The sequence below is a fragment of the Taudactylus pleione genome, unplaced genomic scaffold (genome assembly GCF_031769625.1).
Source record: "Taudactylus pleione unplaced genomic scaffold, aTauple2 ptg000276l, whole genome shotgun sequence".
In the NCBI taxonomy this organism is placed as follows: domain Eukaryota; kingdom Metazoa; phylum Chordata; class Amphibia; order Anura; family Myobatrachidae; genus Taudactylus; species Taudactylus pleione.
Window position 1 is genome coordinate 612,650 of NW_028284678.1, and position 22,705 is coordinate 635,354.

Genomic DNA, 22,705 nt, shown 5'->3' on the forward strand with positions numbered 1-22,705 from the left:
TATTTAGAATATCACTCATGCCTTTTAAAAGTACGAGAGCGAGAGAGAAGAAAAGAGAGCGAGAAAGCAAGTTCCATAGAAGTACACAGGCAACATCATCATAATGTATGGCTGTAGTGTATTTCGGGACTGGCCCCTTACTATGGCTCACTATATCAAATTAATTATCCCCTTGTTTATTTTTGCATTTTTTGACATTACAGACAATTCTATTTAATATTTACTATTGTCAGACAAGTTATGATATATAACACTAGCTGCGATCTTTTTTTTTTTTTGCATCTGGGATGATGTTGATATATCGGTAGGCTATAATAAATATTAATGTTTAGGCATGATCAAGTAAATTTTCTTTATTTAAGATTTTTCCTAAGAGCTGCTGCAGATCTTTTTTCATTAATAAAAAAATAAGTGTGTGTTTATTTTTGGTAACGACCCTTTAGGTTATAAACTGCCTCATTACAAAGGCCAGACTGTAGCAAGTGTGGAGGGCACTCAGGGCCTGATTCAGACCCGGTCGCAAGCGCTGAGCACTCGCAACCGGGTCGATGGTGGCCCAGAGCTCATGCGCACGACGGAGCCGGCTCAGTCGTGCGCATGCGCGAGACCTGGATAGCGACGGTTCCGGGTCCCGTACCAAAGGGGGCGTGCTGTCAATGTTGAGTGACAGCACACCCCCCTTTGGTGGGCGGGCCGGGGGAGTGGCTGCCCAAACTGAGGCGTTCCCATGTGAACGCCTCCGTTTGGGGTCGGCCCCACTGACGTCACTCGTGAGGTCAGTGGGAGAGATTTCAGCCCTGTTGGAGCAGAAATCTCTGGGGTTTGCGGTAACGAGACCCTACCATAAGGGACTCGTCGCAAGCCCGATGGTCGCGATGGTCTTGACCATCGCGACCATCTTCCTGGCCGCTCGCTATAGCTGTGGGTGGTCACCCACAGCTATGCGAGTGGCCAGGAGGCCGCTGTAAAAAACAAGAAGGCTGGCCCTGGTTCAGAGCGAGCGCTCTGTCAGAGCGTCCGGCTCTGAATTAGGCCCTCAGTCCGTCCATGTGGATTCAGTCAGTCAAGACAGGAAGTGAATGCACTGGACGGCTGCAGTACTGCTGGCATCAGGAGCTTCATTCATTTTCCTCATTCTGTTCCGGCTTACTAAATAAACTCACACACACACACTGCAGAGGCTGTCTTCCCATAAATGGCCCAGCTCCTGGCTTCAGGTTACTGTGGCAGTTCCTGGAGTACAGAGGAACATGAGGAGGGGGCAATACAGGGGAATGTGGCTCAGTAGACCCAAAGCAAATTTTCTCTGGCTCTCAATTTATTATTTTTTTTTTAATTAGCAAAAAATTCTGCCATGTAAAAAAAAAATATTGCTTTGTGTCGCTTAGCAACTCGTTACTGAGCAGAATCCATAAGGAGGGCGCCAAGTGTGGCATGAAACCAATAACCTGAACGGGTGATTAAGCGAAACATAAACCGTTTCTGTGTTTAGCAAGAGCAGTATAAGAACTTGGAAGTAACATGAAGACAGCAAAAAATAATTGCACATACTATAGCTCACCCTATAAACATCTAAATAATATAATGTGTATAACATAAAAGCTGACTATGCCATCTTATTACTGAATCCCTACAAAAAAATAAAATAATTAAAAAAAAGTTATTTTTTTTTCCAAAAATCATATATGACTCATTTAAGCTAACCATCTATAAATGGCCGTGGAGGCGGTGTGTAAGTAGGAGGACCAATCACTAGCTGCAAGCTTTTGTTCACAGCTTCCGATTGGTTTTCATGTTCACCCTTGTCCAGGGACATGTGAGAAAACCAGACAGGGGTAGAGAATGCACTAGTAAAACATTTTAAGTTGTTGCTAAGAAAAGAAAAAAAAAAAAAAACTTTTACAAAACGAGAGGCGCATTTACAAACTAGTGTTGAAATGTCAACCCCCCCCCCCCCTCTTTTTTATATTTAAACCTTTAGAATATCACAGACGGATATGTAATGTAACCAAATATTTCCTCATACACCAAGGTCTAAAAAGAGATAAAGTGGAGAGCGATAACCGACCAGCCAATCAGCACCCAAATGTCATTTTTCAAACACAGCCTGTAACATGACAGTTGAGAGCTGAGTGGCTGGTCGGTTATCACTTTCAGAGCTTAGTACATCTCCCCCACAGACCCCTGCAGTTTGGAGCGGATGTGGGTAGCATCTTTTAGACACTATAAGCTCCATATACAAGGGTACAATGAAATGAACACAAGCAAATTACCTGTCCCCATTCAAATACAGCTGAAAGTGCTGGTTAGCAACGCTTGTGTTAAACTTCCGCAAGTCGATTCAAAATTAAATTTGATCAATACTTCATCTCTGATGTCCTCTGTGCTGATAAAGTTCTGAAACTCTTGCACACTATTAGCAAAGAGAGTAGCTCCGATAGAAGGCGATGGATATTTTGCGTTTAGTACATTTTATTGGGGTATTTGTACAAGAAATGTCCAGTTTATAGATGATGAAACTGGCCAAAATGTTTCCTGGGAACAGACAACAGACAGGAGCAAAAAACTTGGTGACGTGATCCACGGCCTTAAAAACTATAAATGAATGAAGTTGGGGTTACAACAGTATGAGATTATATTGACTAATATTCAGCCTTAGGAAGCAGTGACAATTATGAGCCCACAACGACAGGCTGCATGAATATTATGTGTAGGTGGTGAGTCCACCTTAAGGGCTTAAAGGTAGCACGGAATTACTAATTTACAAGCAAATGTTTACAAATTAGCCATGTTTCACATTTACTATAAATATATACAAATAAACATTGCAAAAGAGACTTTATGATAAGAAAATTGCATTCTGTGTGCATACATACAAATAAATGAAAATTATATATATTATAGCACACACACAAGGAACTTTTGAGTGTACAGCCGCCTCCGTCATTTGCACCAATGAATGACACTAACAAGATGGAATCAGCAGGCTTCGCTTGCTTGCTTAACCCCTATTATGTTTGTGCATGTCTTGTTGTAAGTGGTTAGACGTGATTTTAGTATTTCCGCTCCATCAAGTTTCACTAATCCAATTTAAGCAGAGCGGCTGTCACTGCCCTTAAATCACACAATTCCCCACAACTCCTAAAGCTTTGATGGCTCTAGAAACAAGTTTTACATCATCATTTTGGATGGATATGCAATTTGAGACCCTCCAAAAACTTTGCACAGGACTCCTGATGCCAGATACTTACACACCCCCCCTGTCACCTGTGCACGACCAGACAATTGACAAAGACTCGTGCATACTACCAAGTAAGAGTGTGTACACATACACAGTTTCTGACACTAGAAGCCACAGGCTTGGTCCCTGGTCATCACTATGAAATGTAGTGTTCACTATAATTATAATACAAGTTCAGTGAAAAGCTGGCAGTGTTTCGTATGTTTGGAGAAAACAAGAAAAAAAACAGGGATCTATTAGTTTCTTTCATGTCCCAAGTTCAGTTTAGCCCCCTAACAGGCTATGTATGTAATTATGATCTTTAAGAAAGTGTGTTAGTTTGGGGTGGGTTAAGCCATTAGGGTTACAGGGGCAGATTCCGAGACGGATGATGGATCGATTTGCTTGCAGCAGTCCAATGTTTTTTTTTTTTCTTTTTAAACAGCGCATGTGCCGCATGTGGCTCCGGGCACAGTGTGTGGGAAGCCGCAACAGTTATGGGGAGGAGTCGGGGACTGTTGCACAAAACGTGGGTTTGTCACTTTCCTTTTGTGGGAGTACCGATGCCAGCGATTGCGTCTTCCAACGCACATCTCAGAGGCGGAGATGTGGCGGCCATTCTGAATATACTTACATGCCTCCTCGATGGACTTGCTGGTGTTCCGATGCTGTGTATTTGGCAGATCACAGAAGCCTACTGAGGCTTTTGCGTATTTTCGCACAGCCGTTGCGCTTAAGAATATTTGTACGTTTTCTCACCATCATCAATATTCATAAATACTCCGTTAGTCGGTGAGTAATATGGTGGCACTATATAAAAGGCTTATATATATTTCTTAAGATTTGGTTACCTGGGGCGTTTTTCTCTAGCGATTATATGAAGCTCTCCCAATCTAATGAGCTCTTACGGTATATGGAATAGCAAACAGATATTTAGGTTAAGCAGATTAGTAAGGAAATACTAAACACTACTCAACATGCTTTCACTGAAGACAACAACAGCGCCAATGTTAAAAAGGTTCTCAGGGCTGAAACTTGAATAGGAGCACAAAATGTTTTAATTGGCCCAAATATTCCACTCTACATGACATCAGCCAAGATGTGGAGGTCTCACAGTTTCATGGTGGGACGTTAGCGACAAACAATGTAAGTTTTTGCATGACAATGACAATTGCCCAGCAGGAAATGATGCGATACGGCAATCTCTTTATACTCCACACATTTAGGGCCAAGGTGGGACTTGAACCCAAGACCTCAGCGCTGTACCCAAATACTGCCAACTGAGCCCCTGGGAGTACATTTTATATGGCTGCAATAGAAAGATATCTCCCCACTGCTAACCAAGGTAGAGGACCTTACCAGGGCACCTATTACACAAGCATTCTGTTTATTGTTTTATTATTATTTTTTTTTTAAATACCTGTGTAAAGAGAACAGATTGGACTATAGAATAATGCAGTCAAACCACACGGGATTCAGTGTCTTGTACATAAAGTGGTTTTAAGTTGTTTAGGGCGGGATGTACTAAGCTGAAAAAAAGCTGTAAAACCCCCATGTCATATGTACTAAGCACCGGTGCTTCGTCCTGGTGGGTAACGTCATCTTTAGCCTATGGGTTTATTTTCGGGATGCCCCCTGAGAGGGTTCCAATCAGATCCCCAGCTCCCCCTGCAGCGTGCATGAGAGCTGGAAACCCGGAAGCCCCTCTATCGCAAAGGACGGCTCTTACCAGGAGCACTGTCCTTTGTGATTTTCTAGGTACATACCGGCGATATTATCGCCAGTATGTACCAGATTATTGGCTACATGTATGGCACCTGCCCTAAATATCAAAAAGACAAGGATGTGTTTAATCTGACAACGAACCACAATGCTCCCAACATGGCCATTGTGATCCGTGGGGGGGCTAAAAGGACACAGGATACCTGACTACAAGTATATTAGTGAGTAGTTTGTTGTTGGGGAAAATAAAACATCCAAATGTTGAACCCATATCTCACTACTAACAGATAAAGGTATCGGTACAAAAAGGCAAAACCCATCGTGTCTTGCCGTTAATAAAGTGCCAATTTAAAAACCGCTGGTAAATATTAAGGTTTATTTCATAAATAAATCCTTGGAATTTCACTTTAAAAACATGTTCTCATAATAATAGCTTGACCGCAGCCAGATGATGTAGTTGAAGATACCGTTGGGGAGAGGAGGTGGAATATCAGGGTAAAACTGTTCCTCCTGGCTGTCCAGCTTTAGATGGGACGTCACGATTGACAGGTTTGTTCCTGCCGATCTGGACTTTGGTCCAGATATGAAGATATTTGGTAGAGGTCGCTCCAATGTGGCGCGAGGCACTGAAAAGGTGTTTTTCGGGCATAGAGAGCTTTGGGGCAGTCCAGCAGTGGTCACATCCCCAGTGTATGTGGCACCATACCCAATGTGACATCACCACCTTACTCTCTTGCACACTTTGTCCCGAATCCTCTGTCATAACTTCTGGTAGTTAGGTAACACTAAACATATTCACAATTCAGATCTAAAAATAATCTGGGGTTTATTTGTCCGTTAAATTATTAATGGTAAAATGGACAATTTAGAACAAAATTTGTCAAACTTCGGTTAACTTTGCTCCTTTTCCTTTAAATGACAGGACTCATCTGGTAACAGCACAGAGTGTAGGAGAGGTTATGGGTCTTTACGTGTCCCTTGTTGTTTGCAGTAATTGTGCTGGCAGAGTGCTCTCATCATCTGGGGGGACGCATGAGTACTCAGGTGTGGCGATAGCATCTGTGCAGCCTGACTTACAGCCAGAAGAGCCAAAAACAAAGAATAGGCATAAAAAGCACTGATGTCGTAAGACTAACTTAGGAAAGGAAATCTCCATCTTTATGTTACAATAGAAGTTTCAGGCTAGAAAGTACCAAAAAGTCCAAATACTAAAAGACTGATACTTTGTTTTTATATTGAACTCTAAGGGGAGCTGTAACCTTCTAAATAGGACACGTGAGAAACTAACCATATCACCCAATCAGCATCCAGCTTTCATTAATCAAATACATTCTATAAAATGATACTTAGAAGCTTATTGGTTTCTGTGGGAAACTCTTCTACATCCTCTTTAGAAGGTTTGATCCAACAATACCAGAGAGCTAGAATAAAAAAAATAAAAAGATAAGAGATTCACCTCGTATTCCTAGGGTCAGATTTCAATGTTAGTATTGAATGCTAGGAAATGGGTATCAGAAGGGGAAGTAGTTCGCATCCCTGTAGTCGGGATGTTGGCGATGAAAATCCCGGTGACGGAATCCCAACGGATTGAGATTCTGACTGTTGGGATCCCACCCCCAACCAATAAGAAGCCGTGTGCAATATATATAACAGTAACGTTCTCTGTGTGATCACTGCTACTTCATTCTGGTCCTGGACGCTGATTAGTGAGTGTTCATAACACATTGCAACAGGAACTTAGACATAAGACAAGTTGTGGATCACTTCAATTGGTAGCGGAGGACACAGAGGGAGCCTGACGCAGAATTGGTCGCAGATGCTCCAGCAATGTGTCAACAGAACTAAATGTGTATATTCCACTGTTCACAGAGGAGCACGCACCATTACGGCGCACCCATCTCTTACCCGTTTGCAGGGACGGCCACAGGTCTACTAGCACCCTGTGCACACCACCCGAAACAACAAAACCCACATTGGCCCCCACAGGAAAAAACAAGAAGCACACACATGCAAGTCATAACCCGCATTGCAGCAATACCACTGACCCCGAGCCTGCTCGGCAGCAATGACACCGTCCATGTCTCACATGCACCAGTGTTTTATGTTTTTTTGACAATTAAAAAATAAATAAATTTTTTTTTAGAGTGGATGCTTCCCACATACGCTATTCTACTATCATGGAATGTGAGCATATTAACACACTTTAGCAGTTCTGGAACCTTGTGTGGCAAAGACCATTAACCCCTTAATAGTATACCTGCATCACGCGGTCTCCCCTGAGTGTGCGTCTGTCTATGATGGGGTACCGGCTGGGATATGGCAGGTCTCTCTTCCCTACTAGCTCCCACAAGACAAATCCTAAAAACTGGTACGTGGTGCGCAAATCAGTGGTTGTTCCTTATGTGCATGGCATTGACCAGCTCACAGGGACCAGTCGATGGAGGAGCGAAAGATGGGTCAGAGTTTGAGATAGCCATCTCGTGCTATGGTCAGCGGCGGTGTGCACAACACAGGGTGGGGTGGGCAGGATGAGACTAACAGGAGGCTGGTGTGGTAGGGACATCAAGCAGAAAAGCCTCGAAGCTGATCGCGTGACACACATAAGAAGGTGGCTGAATCCCCTGAGGAGGAGCTGGCTACCAAACACCAATAATGCATTCATTTCAGCAGCTCCCACAGCATAAAATAAAATTGTCAGCAGTGTCCTTCTGACAGGATGTAGGACAGAGGAGAACGGAGAGGACTGACCAATCGGAGATGTGATTTCCGGACACAGACCGTCCAGGATTGATAACATTCCGGACATAGGACATTTGTCCTGATTTAAGGACTGTCCAGAGCAATCAGATAGGGTTAGGCGCCGTCGGAAGAGTTAGACTTCGGGGGGAGGATAGGGGCCCTCTTCAGAGGTGGTCGCAAGAAGCGAGCACTCGCTCTGAATGAGGGCGGCCTCTTGACTTTTCAAGTGCTGCCTCCTGGTCGCTAGCTAAGCTGTGGGTTACCACCCACAGCTTTAGCGACCGACCAGGTTGATGTCAAGACCATCGCGACCATCGGGGCTTGCGACGAGACCCTAATGTTGGGTCTCGGCAACTGCCAGCCCCAGGGAGCTTCCTGCTCTGATCGAGCAGGAAGCTCCCCACTGACATCACTGCTGTCAGTGCGGCCGCCCACAAAACGGCAGGCGCTCCTTAAGGAACACCTTCATTTGTGAAACGATCCCCCACCACGCCTACAAAACGGCCGCCCCTTTTGTAGTGAGCTCCGGAGCGAGAGAATTTCTCTCGCGCTCCGGGGTTTGCGCAAGCGCAGTGCGGCCGCTGTGCGTGCGCAGGGCCTAAACATCGACTCGGATGCGAGCGCTCAGCACTTGCGACCGGGTCTGAATGAGGTCCAGGGTTACTTACTCCAATACTTACCGGACCACACATCACATGGCCGTCGGGACAGAGAAGACGATGCTGCAGCAGCCGGGACCAGGTAAGTGACCACTGGGCCACCAGGGGAGTTAATGTTGATTTGTCGTCCGTGTAGACAACAACAAACTAAGGGCAATGTATAGTTATATTACAACTGTATAGAACATTTAATCCTACGTTAACATTAATATAAATGATCCATATAAAATTGGAATTTCCACATTAGCAGCCTTAACGTTCCATATTACTTTTTATCAAACCGAGCGGTTTATGTACAATATCGCACAGAAGACAGAGCAGGGCTCCTCTGCGTGGAGGGAAGAGAAACACCTAACACGGCAAGCATCCGCCGAGAGAAACAGAACGTCTGGCTGTGGGAACATTACAGCGGTTAATGTGCTATGGTAAATGTTATCTCTGAAATAGAAAAACAAAGCTGCTAAATATTCCGCCGATAAAATCACTTTCATTTCCACAGGGTAAAGTTCTCTCAGCTCATTAGCCCTGCTCAGTGTAATGTAGCCCTCTCTGGTTACTTCCTATTATACAACTTGATTACGCAGATTTGGAGATCACGCGGCAGAGGAGAGTGAAATTCCACTTAAGCAGCTCCCTTTCTGCGCGTTATGAGGTACAAAATGGGATGCTTCGATCTATGCCCAGATGTAATTGTATGTGAACACATTTGGAAGTGTTCTGCAAACTGGGATCTAGTAAATGGCATCTCTGAACAAGAAACGGCTTGTAACTTGCCTGTGTGCACCAAGCCCCATCGATGGCTTCAATAGGCCAGTTCAGGCGATCACTTTACCTGTACATACCAGGGTGGGCTGCAGATACCCGTAACGTAGCGACGTTCACGGGAAGTATAATTACAGAGCCTATTCTGATGTCAGCACACTGGGGTTTAGGGGCCATTTTAAATGTGAACAGGCAGGAGAATGAGTCATAAGGAACAATGGGGGGAATGTATCAAACTTTCTAAAGACTGAAGTGGACAAGTGCAGAAGTTTCCCATAGCAACCAATCAGCTTTTAGCTAGCATTTAATGAGCGGAGGGCTGTATAAGCACAAAGCAATGTAAGTGGCTTAATTTTTTGTAATTGGTTAGGAACCTGTTGCTAGGTAGATTATTTGTTTAGGTGGTATTGATTGGTTAAAAGAGTTAGCCTAGGAGTATAGTTTGGCGCGTATACTTTTGAAGGGGTTATTTAAGGAAAGATTTGAATATGGTACAGCCTCTTTTCAGTTTGGAAGTCAGTAGAATCTGTGTCATATTTCTGTTACCTTAGGAATTTCCATCTATATTTAAACTTTATTTTTTCACAATATCCCTCTTCAAATTCCTTTTTTCTTCCTATTGCCTTTCTTCAATTCTACCCTACTGCCCTTTATCACACTTGAATCCTCTTTTTCTTACCATTATTACTTCCTTTCCCTCACTTATATTCTTTATTCTTCCCATTCTCCTGTTTTATTTTCACCTTATTTACCGCAGTTCAAGCCCACTTTGACCAGTAAACTGTTCTAACCCGTTTGCCCCCCTCCTTTTGTCCTGCTCAGCGCCCTCTCCTATCTGCTTGCTCATGCCCCGTCCAAAGAGGTCAGCGCCCCCTCTGGCGCCTGGCTGAGGAGGCCCGCCCGCTGGTGACCGCCACCTACAGCCCCCCCCAGCGTGGGTGAGGTTTTACCTGCCACTGGTGGGCAGGACGGGGGGCTACACTGCCCACCAGCTACACCGCCCATATCAGCCACGGTCCTTGCTGCTCGGCCTCCCCCGGAGGTTCCCGCGATTAGCGGGATTACCGCACTCGCGGGGCAGGCTGGCCTTGATGGCGCGAGCGCCGGGCACTGGCATCCCCAGCCGCATCATTAGGGGATTCAATGGGGAAGCAGGTCGTGGGACCCTCAGGACTCCGTGCGGAGGCCTCATTCACCCCGCACAGCAGGGCATATATAGCAGCCCCCTCTACAAGTTCCGCAGGGCCTACTGTTTTAGATACAGCTGCCGCCATTTTGGGGGTGGGTGTAGTACCTCAGGCTGCACAGCAAGCTGCGGGCTCCATTTTAGAGGTGGCAGTCCATGCAGGATTGATTCAGGTTGTGAGCTCTCACAGCTCACTCTCTACAGTTAATATGCAAGCCCAGCCTTTAGCATTGGGAATAGGTCCTTGGCCGCAGGGCCGCAACTAGGGGGGGGCTAGAGGTGCACGTGCACCGGGAGGGGATTGCGGGGGGGTGAAAAAGCAGACTCTGCCATCTGAAAATGGCCGCCGCCGAAGAGGAGACTAATGCTAGAGGTCCTTACTGAACCTCAAGTGTTTGTCTCTTTCTTGGCGGCGGCCATTTTTGGATGGCCGTTTTCAGCAGATTCCATGCGGACTAGCCGTCCGCATGGACTCTGCTGAAAACGGCCATCAAAAAATGGCCGCCGCCAAGGAAGAGAGAGATGCTAGAGGTCCTACTAGACCTCTAGTGTCTGTTAGCAGAGCGCAATGCACACAGCGTTCCCGGAAGTGCCAGGAACGCTGGCGCTGCAGGGAGAGGATGCTGAGAGCTGCATCTTCTCCCTTCAAACCCCCCTGGCAACAAGCATGGAACCCCATGGCAACAAGCATGGAACCCCATGGCAACAAGCATGGAACCCCATGGCAACAAGCATGGAACCCCATGGCAACAAGCATGGAACCCCATGGCAACAAGCAGGTAATTTTAAAGTAATTAGAAGCATTACTGTGGGGCATAAAATGGTGTCGGGCAAATATGTAAGTGGCACTTTGGTAATAGGCATTACAGTGTGTGGCATAATGTGTAATGGGCATTATGGAGTATGGAATAATGTAAGTCACTATACCAGGGACGTCTGAGTAATGCACTGCCTTATGGAGGAGCAAGGACAAAATCCAGGTACGGGAAGGGAGGGGGGCGCAAAATTGCTGCCTTGCACCGGGTGACAGATATCCTAGTTTCGGCCCTGCTTGGCCGTCAGTACATTCCCTTCGGGTTTACCTGGGTTACAGGTTTTTCCAGGAAATAGCACACACCAGCAATATTTCCATTTGCCAGCGTCCCCGCATGTCACCTCATATTTACCTTCAGTAGTATCCTCCCCTGCTGCTTTTCAGTCCACTTGGTCGTCAGGTGTCCAACAGAATTTTATGCCCACAATTTTGTGCCATGTGCAGCGCCATTGCAAGTAAATTCCCTGCCGGTATCAGTTTTTGGCCAGACACTATATTGGCAATCAGCTTTTACCCCTGGGCAACACCCTCTGAGCCAATACACGTACCCCAGGCAATCAGGTTATGTGACGCCGGGTCCGTGGTTACCTGGTTACTCACCTGCGAGTAATATGTCAGTGGCCAACCCTTCCCCTGCCGCTCCCTCTGCCCACCCCGCAATTGCAACTTGCATCGCGCCCCCTATAACTACAGTTTCCCCGGTTCCTGTCAGTGCAGAACCCCCCCCTCCCCCCACCGCTACAGAACTTGTGGAAGTCAATGCATTAAAGATTCCTGTTTCTGGTTCCGAAGTTGTATCTAGCACTTCAACTATACAGGTGGTACCAGGGGAAGCAGTGCGGAGGAAGAGACAGACGACGAGTGAGCAAATAGCTTTAAGCGGGGATTCATCCAGTTCGGTAACGGCAACCAACGCGGACGCGGTGGAGAGTCCTGGGCCATCTGGATCTGGTGAGCATGCGGTTTCCCATATGACGTCTGTCAGTTCATCAACTGCATCTTCATCTAGCAGTGAATCTTCTGGTTCACCCAAGCGTCCACAAAAATTAGCTAAGTTGATTGCAGCTTTCTTAGCTAACCGATGCGCAAAGCAGAGAGATAAAACCGTAGCAGGACCTTCTTCAGAGCCCGCGCTTTATTCAGAGATGGTACATTGCACGAACACAGCTGTAACTAGGGGGTTAAGGAAAAGAATGAAGGAGAAGATTTAAATGGGGAAGTACGTGGATGTGTTTACGCTTACGGATAAGATGAGGCAGGCTTTTGAAAAGGCTAAAAATGCGGGAGGCATGGGTGAAAATGCTTTTCGGAGTTTTCATCATTGTTTAAGGTTTTTTTTCAGTTTTTTCAGCATCTTATCTGAAAAGAAAGCCCAACGAACATCCCAACATTTTGAAATACATATTTTTAGTTCACAAAATGTTCATAAAGTCGGGGGGGGGGTTACTTTTGGAGGGAGTACGACGAAAATGCCTTTAGGTTTCAAAGATGTAGAGGTTTGGTTGGAGGTTACACAGCAGAACAAAAATCCGTTTGAGGGCCAGGATAAAAAAAAAAAAAAAACACACCCCTGCGTCTAAGGCATGGCCTGGGTACGTGGCATGGGGAACATGCTTTGCATACAATGATTCTAAGTGTCACAGGGGCAAGACTCATTTAGAATTTGTGGAGCCGGTCACTCAGCTCAAGAGTGCTAGTCGACGACAAGGGAAGGTCAGTCTGAGCGGGTTATGGGTAGTGGAGGTAATAAGTCTTCATCCCCAGTGGTTCTATCAGAATTGAGTAGATGGTTGGTAAGATACCCCAAGGGTGAGGATGCTAAATTTTTGTGGGCAGGTTTTTAGTTCAGGTTTCAGTTTGCCCATTGATTCTGTACAGGTCGTGGCACGCAGGAATTTAAGGTCAGCGAGAGTGTTACCTCAGGTGGCGAGACAGAAGGTGGAAGCGGAAATTAATTTGGTCCGGATGTGCGGCCCTTTCTTATCTGAACCTTTACCCAACTTGTGCATTTCTCTGTTAGGGGTGGCGCCCAAGAAAGTTCCGGGGAAGTTCCCCTTAATCCAGCATTTGTCTTACCCTTAGGGGGCCTCTGTTACTGATGCAATTCCTGATGAGTCTTGTAGAGTTAGTTACCAGTTGTTTGAGGAAGCCCTTGAATTGATTTGGGTTTTTAGCCCTGGGGCACTGATGGCGAAATTGGACATTGAGCCCGCTTTTCATCTACCCCCGCTTCATCCCAATTCCCTGAGGCTCATCGATTTTAAGTTAGACAGCCTTTTTTACTTAAAGGTTTACCCACGGGTTGTTTTGTCTCTTGTGCATATTTTGAGAAATTTAGTACGTTTCTACATTGGTGCATCCAAGCAGGCACCGTCCACAGTGGTATAACACATTACTTAGACGATTTTCTTTTTATAGGCCCAAGAGATAGTAACGTTTGTCATGATCTTTTGTTTTCAGCCCGCGCGTTGTTCAAAGTTATGGTCCCAATCACACACGACAACACAGAAGTACCTATGTGTTGTCTTTCCTACCTGGGTATTTAGGTAGACACAGAAGTGGGTTGTTGCCGCATTCCTGCGGACAAGGTCCAAAAACTTTTGTCCCAGATCGAGGAATGCTTGAGCAAGGAGAGGGTGAGGCTGAGTCAGGTTCAGCCCCTCCTTGGCTCCTTCAATTTTGCCTGTAGAGTAATTCCAATGGGGAAAGTTTTTTGCCGGAAGCTGGAGAGGGCAATTGCGGGAGTTGTCAAGCCGCATCATACCATATGATTGTCTAAAGAGATAAAGGATGATTTACGGGTATGGTCTTCGTTTTTGATTAATTTCAATTTGGAACTGATCTGGCCTTCCAGGCTGGTATCAAATCCATTAATTCAGTTGTTCACCGATGCGGCTGGTTCTTCAGTTCTCGGGGATTTTTTCCAAGGGGAATTGTTTTCGCGCAGTTTTACAGCCAACTTGTTTTTGTTGGAATGGTTTCCAATAATTGTGGCCATGGAACCGTGGGCCAAAAAAATTGTCGAATCAGAGCATAGTATTTCGGAGCGACAATTTGGGAGTTGTTCACGCAGTTAACAACCAGCGTTGTTCTTCACCACAGGCTCTTTGGCTTTTAAGGCACCTCGTTTTGGAGGAGTTTACAGTTTAATATCAATTTTATTGCAAAGCACGTGCCGGGGGTTGATAATAAGATAGCAGATGCTTTATCCCGGTTCAACTTTGATAAGTTTCGATTTTTGGTGCCGGAAGCCCAACCCTTTGGATTAACATGTCATCCTTATGTCTGGCAGATTATCGATCAGGCATAGCGGAATTGGCATGGAAATCCTTGGCACCGTCTACACTGCAAGCTTATTCGTCAGCTTGGCATGAGTGGGAGGCAAATCGTAGTAGGTACCAACAGGAGGGTAAGTCAGCTGAGGATTGTTTGCTGGCATTCGTATGGGGGCACTATAGTCAAGGTAGGTCCAGAGTTAATCAGGTTTGTGATCCCACTAAGTCATTTGTTTTGTCCAAGGCCAAGAAGGGATGGGCTTGGGAAAGGCCGTCGTCGGCTGATTCTTGTAGGCCCATTGATTTGGGATTGTTGCTAGTAATCCTGAAATCAGTTGTTTCAATTGGCTTTTTCCTTTGCTTTCTTTGGGGCCTTTAGAATTAGTGAGTTAGTAGCTTCAAGCAAATGTTCAGAGGATACCGGTTTATTTTTAAAAACGTTGTGTTGAAGGAGGAGGCAGTTCTATGTAGGATTCCTTGCTCAAAAACGGATCAAATGGGAAAGGGTCTATGATTGTCTATTAAAAGTAATGTAGCAACTGAGATTTGCCCATTGCGAATAGCTAGGCATTACTTGCAGTTGCGGCCTACAGTAGGTGGGCAATTTTTATTGCATGCAGATTACCTGTCCCTTACTAAACTTCAATTTGCAGCAGTTTTCAAGCGTTGTCTGGTTAGGTTGGGATTGAGGACTACGGCACCCACTCTTTTCGCATTGGAGCGGCTACTTGCGCAGCGGCCAGCGGTTTGCCAGATTCAGCCATCAAGGAGATGGGCCGTTGGAAGTCTTTGACTTTTAAGTATTATGTTCGTTGTGATAAGGTTTGATGTTGCGCTAACCCAAAAACGTTGCTTACCCATCAGTTTTTGAATGGCTAGCATTCAAAAAGTGGGGATGTGAAGGGAATTTTAATTTTCCTCCGAGGGGGCCTAAATTACAATTGCCCGAACTTCAAGGTCCACGGGAGGTTTTTAAGTTAAGTTTTCTCCTTCACTTGGGTTTTTTCTTGTTCGTCACTAACTCAGTTCTGCTTTAATCGTTTTAGTTATTTAGTTTTATGGGCAAGGATACTGACAATTTAGGGATTCTTCTTTTACAGCACCCCATACGTCAGCGGAGCAAGTGTGGATTGTGGGTCACTTCTACATATTTTGGGCTGATAGGCATCCATTAGCTAGGAAGGCTTCATTGATGTTGGGGGGACGTAGGGTTACATGGATAGGGGTGCGAGGTTTAAGGTGGGCAGCGTTTTTAGATTTAATTTTTAGGAAGGAACAACTTTGGAGGGGAGGCCAGAATGGTTAGTGGTGCACCTTGGTGGCAATGACGTAGGGAAGGTAAAAGGTATCGACCTTATTATAAAAGTGAGGGCTGACTCGGCAGAAGTGGTCTCCTACTGGCCTGATGCTCAGGTGGTGTGGTCGGAGATGATACCTAGGTTTGTTTGGAGAGGTTCCAGGGATCTGGTGGCCATAGACAAATTTAGGAAAAAGATCAATGCGGCTGTTTTTAGGTCTGTGGCTTCTTCCGGGGGTGTAGTGGTTAGACACTCATTGTTGACTTGACAGAGTCCGCAATATTTTACGTCAGATGGGGTGCATCTTTCTGAGTGTTCCTTAAGGATATTTTTTTGCTTCTTGGTTGAGTAGGGGGCTAGGTCCAGTTGGTGTTAGGTGTTAGTTGAGGGTGGCAGGCTCTGTTTTTTTTCAGAACCTAGCTGTGGCGGGAAGGCGCTAATAGGTAGCGGCCACATGTGGCTTAAGTGGTTGTTGTGGGCACTTTCCCTTCAGCAGGTGTGTCCTACCCCAGTGGAAGGACAGCGGGAGTTTCCTTACGGAGCGTCCATACTGTGCTAGTAAAGGGTGGTGAGTCCTTCACAGCGCAGGTTATGCAGTTATAGAGGGGGGGACGTTTTAGTCGTCCCTCAATTTTTTAAGAGAGTCAATTGGCTAGAGCTGGTGTTTGATAGCGTCTTTCTTTGCCACCATTATTGAATTAAAATTGATTATAATAAATAAATGATCTTTAAACCAATGCAGTGGTATCATTGTCGTTATTTATAGTGTTAAGCTAGCTTAATGGTTTGTATACAGGTGTTAATTGCAATAAATTAATGGACGCCTTAATCAAGTACATTCTATAAAGCGATAGGTAGCAGCTAATTGGTTACTATGACTGTCAGATTGTAACGATCATTTAATAGAATGTACTTGACAAATGCTAGCTAGAAGCTTTGGCTGCCATGGGGAACTTCTCCACTTGTCCTCTTTACTAGGTTTGATACAGACCAGAGTGAGCTAGAAGCACCAGAGCAGACAGACACCCCAGACAGAAAAGAAGAACTGCACAGGCTGTGACAGGTGCAGGGTGCTAGAATGAACACTAACTGAGTAATGTTTTTGCAACATTGTCAATCACATAATAAGCGGCCAGCGATAGGCAACAGACGGCCCGTCCAACCTTCAACTGCAGCAACTGCTCCATCCTGCTTTACAGGGCCCTGTGCCGGCCCCACTCCTTTTGAGCAAGACATCTCGCATCGGGGGCGGGGCCGCCAGAAGTGCTGCAGTCCCCTAGCATCTTCAAGACGCCCCTGGCATCTGTACACACGGCAGGGTGTCTGCCTGTAGCGTCCTAAGGATGCTACGGGCAGTAATGCCACAGTGTTCCTTGCTGCAAAGTGCCGTTCTAGGCACCCTGCTAGCCAGACGCAGGGGCCGTGGGACCGCGATGGTGCTGCCCACAGAGCCTTGCACAGAGGCGCTGGTTGTACACCATTAGATATGGCCCTGCAGCTTTATCATGATTACAGTCAGATGTCATTTTCTTTTATTAAATATATTGTTACTCTTAAAGGAGATTAAGGGTAACGTGTGGCCCTTTTGAAGGCAAGAGGGCTGCTTTACAGCCTGGGAGGCATATTATGCTGCCATCAAAAAATATATGTTTGTCCAATCATGCCTAGTACAAGGGGATGTAATAGACAAACAAGACAATATTATTTAATAACAATTATTTATATAGCGCACACCGGTGAGTAAAATGGTCAGAAGCCAATTAACCTACCAGAATGTTTTTGGATATTATGTTATATTTCTTTACATGCAACAGACAAACGTGAAATGGTCTCTCACACTGCAATATAATGTGTGTGGCCATAAGCTTAGCCTGATAATCCAGTCAAATCCAATTGGATCATCATTAGACATAATAATCAACACAGTTGGAACAGAACCACTGTCATCGCGTGAGAAACTATCACCGTGTGAGAACAGGTGCCCTTGAAAAAGAGCAACAGGCCCCGGGACAGAGGGATATATTTGGTGGCTCGCACAGGAGTTGGCTAGGTACAGGTGGCCAATTCAGGGACTGTTACAAAGTGCTGGGGCCGGCTGCAGATCTAGACCATCTATGGCCACCATTATAGGGCTTTGTTTCTCTGCCTGGCCGTGCTCTCAAGGATATCAAGCAATTCCCGCAGCGATTTTAAAAGAATAAACAATCTCTGCCTAGTGCTGTCTAAACATACTAGTACTATACAAATAACATCATTATGTCAGCCCATTCCCATCACAAGATCCTCAGGATGTAATACTGTGAAGGGAACATAACATGAATAAGACGATTATGTGAGAGAAATCTGAACTTTAGCTTGCCTAGAATTTCAGAAACTACTTTAAGCGGTCCAACAAAATGGAGATTAGGAATGCCAGAGACAAGCGGTCCAACAAAATGGAGATTAGGATGGCCAGAGGCAAGCGGTCCAACAAAATGGAGATTAGGATGGCCAGAGGCAAGCGGTCCAACAAAATGGAGATTAGGAATGCCAGAGGCAAGCGGTCCAACAAAATGGAGATTAGGAATGCCAGAGGCAAGCGGTCCAACAAAATGGAGATTAGGAATGCCAGAGGCAAGCTGTCCAACAAAATGGAGATTAGGAATGCCATGAACATACAGAAAGCAGATGTAGAATATTTGTCTAGACAGCCCTATAAATGCAGTTATCTAGTTGTTCAGTAAACAGACTTAAAAAAAAAAAAAAAGACATTGGAATTTACAACTGCTCACAAATGAGCCACCTGTCCTTGAGAAAATCCTCAGCAGACTTAGCGATCCCAGGGGAAAGGTCATCCTTCTTGGATTATATACAATGAGGTAGGAGGTCTGGCTGTCTGTAGTAATACACATAATTCACACTTCACTGCAGAAACAGTACTAATCATCACAGTAGTGTGACATTCACATGAAGATGGATCTAAAAAAAATAATAAAAATATGTTTTGTCTTAATGTATACTATACAGCGTATGCTGCCAGAGATTTCAGTAACCTGCAAAATATACACACTCGCCTCTTCGGTGAAGTGTATTTTAAAAAATTAAGAACTTCTCTATGTGCTGTAAAGTAGCTCTCCCTCAATGCACATCCCTAAGGAAAGAATCTAGTGCCCGGTGTGTCATTTTATAAATAGAGTACAATATAGATTATAGCACACATGCCTACTTCAGGGCAGCACGTTTGGTGTAATGGTTAGCATTACTGTCTCACAGCACTGAGTGTAATGCTCTTCCCGTGCTTGCATGGGTTTCCTCCCATAATCCAAAAACATACTGGTAGGTTAATTGGCTTCGGACAAAAATGTAACCCTGTGTGTACATGTGGTAGGGAATAAATTGTAAGCTCCACTGATGTGAATAGCCAAATGTTCTCTATAAAACTTTGGAATATGTGCGCGCTATATAAACGCTGCGGAATATGTGCGCGCTATATAAACGCTGCGGAATATGTGCGCGCTATATAAACGCTGCGGAATATGTGCGCACTGTATAAATAATTGTAATCAATCATTTTAAGGCACGACAAAACCTTTAAACAGTACAAGCTGTGATACTTCACAGTTCTTTATTCTGTAAAAGCAAAGAATTCATAATGAGGCGTTTCCTTATAAAATAAACATACCATGAACATATACACTTACAAAGATTGTGCCTGTAGAGTAACATGACACTACAGGCTAGGTAGCTGTATACAGAATACCGGATGGGGGGCAGCTCTCTGTAAAACAGGCTGTAAATCTCCTCTCAAATGAAAGTACCAGTACAACATTGCATCCCGGGTGTCCTGGCCACATCTTCAGCATTGCAGTGGCACGCGACGGACCTGTCTGCCTGCTCCCCCCCCCCCCCCCCCTCAGGCAATGGGCAGGAACACAAATCGCCATTACAGTCCAGGTTTTAAGGCTATCCTTTAAACCTGGATGCTTGAGCATCGGTGACTTGCTGTAATTCGTACCTCAGTCGATCTGATTTAACCATCTGGGCTCAAGCATGGATATCCGTAAAACCTGGACTGTAATAGCAAAGTTTGGGAACCTCTACTTTAGTGGGTAAAAACAGCAGCAATGTCAGTTAGTGGGAAGAAAAACATTTCTGCTGGAAAAACTTGCTTGGATTATGCCACATCTATCCAATAACATCCCCTTGACACGTGTGTGTGTGTCCTGTCAGTGTGTTTATGTGTGTGTGTACACAAATACATACACACAAATACAGGGTCACACGTAAAGTAGTGCAGGAGATCCGTCTGAATCAGAAAGATCCTAGCCAATGCTCACCTGAGTAGCCCACATCATGCTTTTTCTATGTGTCAACATAGGAATGCCCAGCTGGTAATAAGAAAGGACCAAGATACAGTCAGGTGCATAAATATTGGGACATTGACAGAATTTTCATATTTTGGTCTCTATTCACCACCACAATGGCTTTGAAATGAAACAAACAAGATGTGCTTTAACTGCAGACTTTCAGATTTAATTTGAGGGTAATTACCCCCAAACCAGGTGAACGGTGTAGGAATTACAATGGTTTCTATATGTGCCTCCCACTTTTTAAGGGGCTAAAAGTAATGGGACTATCAACTCAAAAGCTATTTAATGGACAGGTATGGACTATTCCCTCATTATTTCATTATCAATTAAGCAGGTAAAAGGTCTGGAGTTGATTCTAGGTGTGACATTTGCATTTGGAATCAGTTGCTGTCGACTCTCAATATTAAATCTCAAATTAAATCTGAAAGTCTGCAGTTAAAGCACATCTTGTTTGTTTCATTTCAAAGCCATTGTGGTGGTGAATAGAGGCCAAAATATGAAAATTCTGTCAATGTCCCAATATTTATGCACCTGACTGTATGTATGACCAAATCGCTTGTTAATGCTCTAAGCTGCGTGCGCAGTGCCGCGTGGCATACGCAGTTTCCTTAAAGTCGCAAGATCAGACCGCATTCGGAATTGCGATCACTTCTCAAATCAAGCAGAGGAATGTGCAATTCAGCTTTTGTGGTCCATCGGCTACTCCCACGCTCAAACGCGTTATCCGGAGCGGTGTACATGACCGGCGGGAATTCTATTTCTCAGCGGTGTCAGACTATAAAGACATGTCAGAAAACAAGACTCACAAGGTCTTCCGTCAAATGGCTTATTCCAGACTGACATTTGTAGAAACAGTGTGAGCGGCAGTAAAACATTTAGCATGATCCATCAGAGGATCAAACAACTCAATGACTATTATCTGCCTTTGGGGATGGTAACGGAAGAAATGACTTTTAGAGATAATGCATAACTGCAGTTGGCAGAGATATCAGCAAGTGCGAGATGGATAAAGAAACATGTAGGTAGAAGATGTGGGAAACAGGAAGCTGGCATGAAGCCGAGTAATCTCCAGTGACCATGATGAGAACAGAAGGAGGTTAGCAAGTTCCAGTCACTGATTGTAAACACGCCCGAGTCTTGTACTTGTATGAACTTGGAACATCAAAAGCAGGGGAGTATTAAGAGGAGAGGGACAGTGTGCTGTCCCCGTCTGGGGCCCCCTTCTATATCTCTCCAGCGCCAGCGCATTCAGCGTAGCACCACAGCAGTAGACTCTAGGCCAGGGGTTCCCAACCACGGTCCTCAAGGCACACTAACAGTCCAGGTTTTAAGGATAGCCATAGTTGAGCACAGGTGACTTAATTAGTACCTTAGATATTATGATTTAACCATCTATGCTTAAACATGGATATCACTAAAACCAGGAATGACAGTGTGCGTTGAGGACCGAGGTTGGGAATCACTGCTCTAGGCACTAGTCTGTGCCCAACGCATGCCGTAGCATTTTCCCGCTGACTTCCCTATTGCACATATGCAAAACGCCGGGAAAATGGCAGCGGTGGCCATTTTCCAGGTGATTTCTACAGCGCTGATAACGCCGACATGGGACTCCAAAGAGGAGAGTATTAAAAATATGGGTACAGGGGGTGCGGTGTTGGCCCCCTGGACCCAGGGGCCCATGAGACCGGCACACCCTGTACCCATTATAGATAGGCCCCTGATCAAGAGGACTCTTACAGGACCTTCTTCTAGGTCCAAACTTTGAAAACACCCTTGGATATTTATTAGAATTAACTTTTTCGTTTTAACAAACTGAAAAACAATAGTTATTTGATGATTGACAGAAAGACTGATAATACTGAGCTAAGGAGATGATGACAGGTCCATTCTAAGCTTAGCGCCATCAAACACTACACAGTGTGTTTCAGTATATTATATTAAGCGATTAAAAATCAGAAGCTACAGTATATAACACACACATCGAGTTTGTTTTGCCAGAGGCAGTTGGTTATGTAATTTGGTTATTCATCAGCTTAATCACATCACTTATACGGCAATACGGCTCCGGCACTAGTGATAAATGTGCTTTCCCAGCACGTGTAATGAATAGCACAGCCCTTTGCTTAGTCTGCCAGTTCAAGTTTACATTGGTCACCAGTTTGACATACGACAATGTACATATAGTCACAGGAACTGCAGGAACAAATTATTTTACATCAGCACCATAGTAGGGAAGTGCAGCTATAGGCTAGAATCAAAGCACCAAGTCCAAGTGTAGATTGTAGATGATGTTTCAGATGTTCTAGTCACCTTATATAAATAAACTTTTGTTATTTAATCTATGGTAATTATATACATACTCAATATACATTTTGAATATATGTATTTAAACACTCACAAGAAAACTAGTATTTTGGACACATCTTTCACCCAGTTGTGAGCACACATATTGGTCTGTCTCAGTTTCCCCTCCCTCTCGTTCCCTTTTTGCGCTACCCTCCACCACCAAATCATTCTCTTGTGGGAGTCTGCCTGTCTGCCCTTTCCAAAAATCCAGGCTGCAAGGTAGACTATGGGGTCCCCCTGTTCATCTTCCATCAGGACCTCCATCTTCTACTCTATGGAGCTTCCAGTATGGGGCTGCGCATGGTGCAAGCATGCGCCACTGTCCGTCTCTCTCT

General features: G+C 44.9%; 1 protein-coding gene across 3 annotated transcripts in view; it reads right to left on the reverse strand.

Annotated features, from left to right (window-relative positions):
* Positions 1-22,705, reverse strand: part of CUNH21orf91 (chromosome unknown C21orf91 homolog) — a 40,452-nt gene that overhangs the window by 9,378 nt on the left and 8,369 nt on the right. The gene's annotated exons all lie outside the window — the stretch shown is intronic.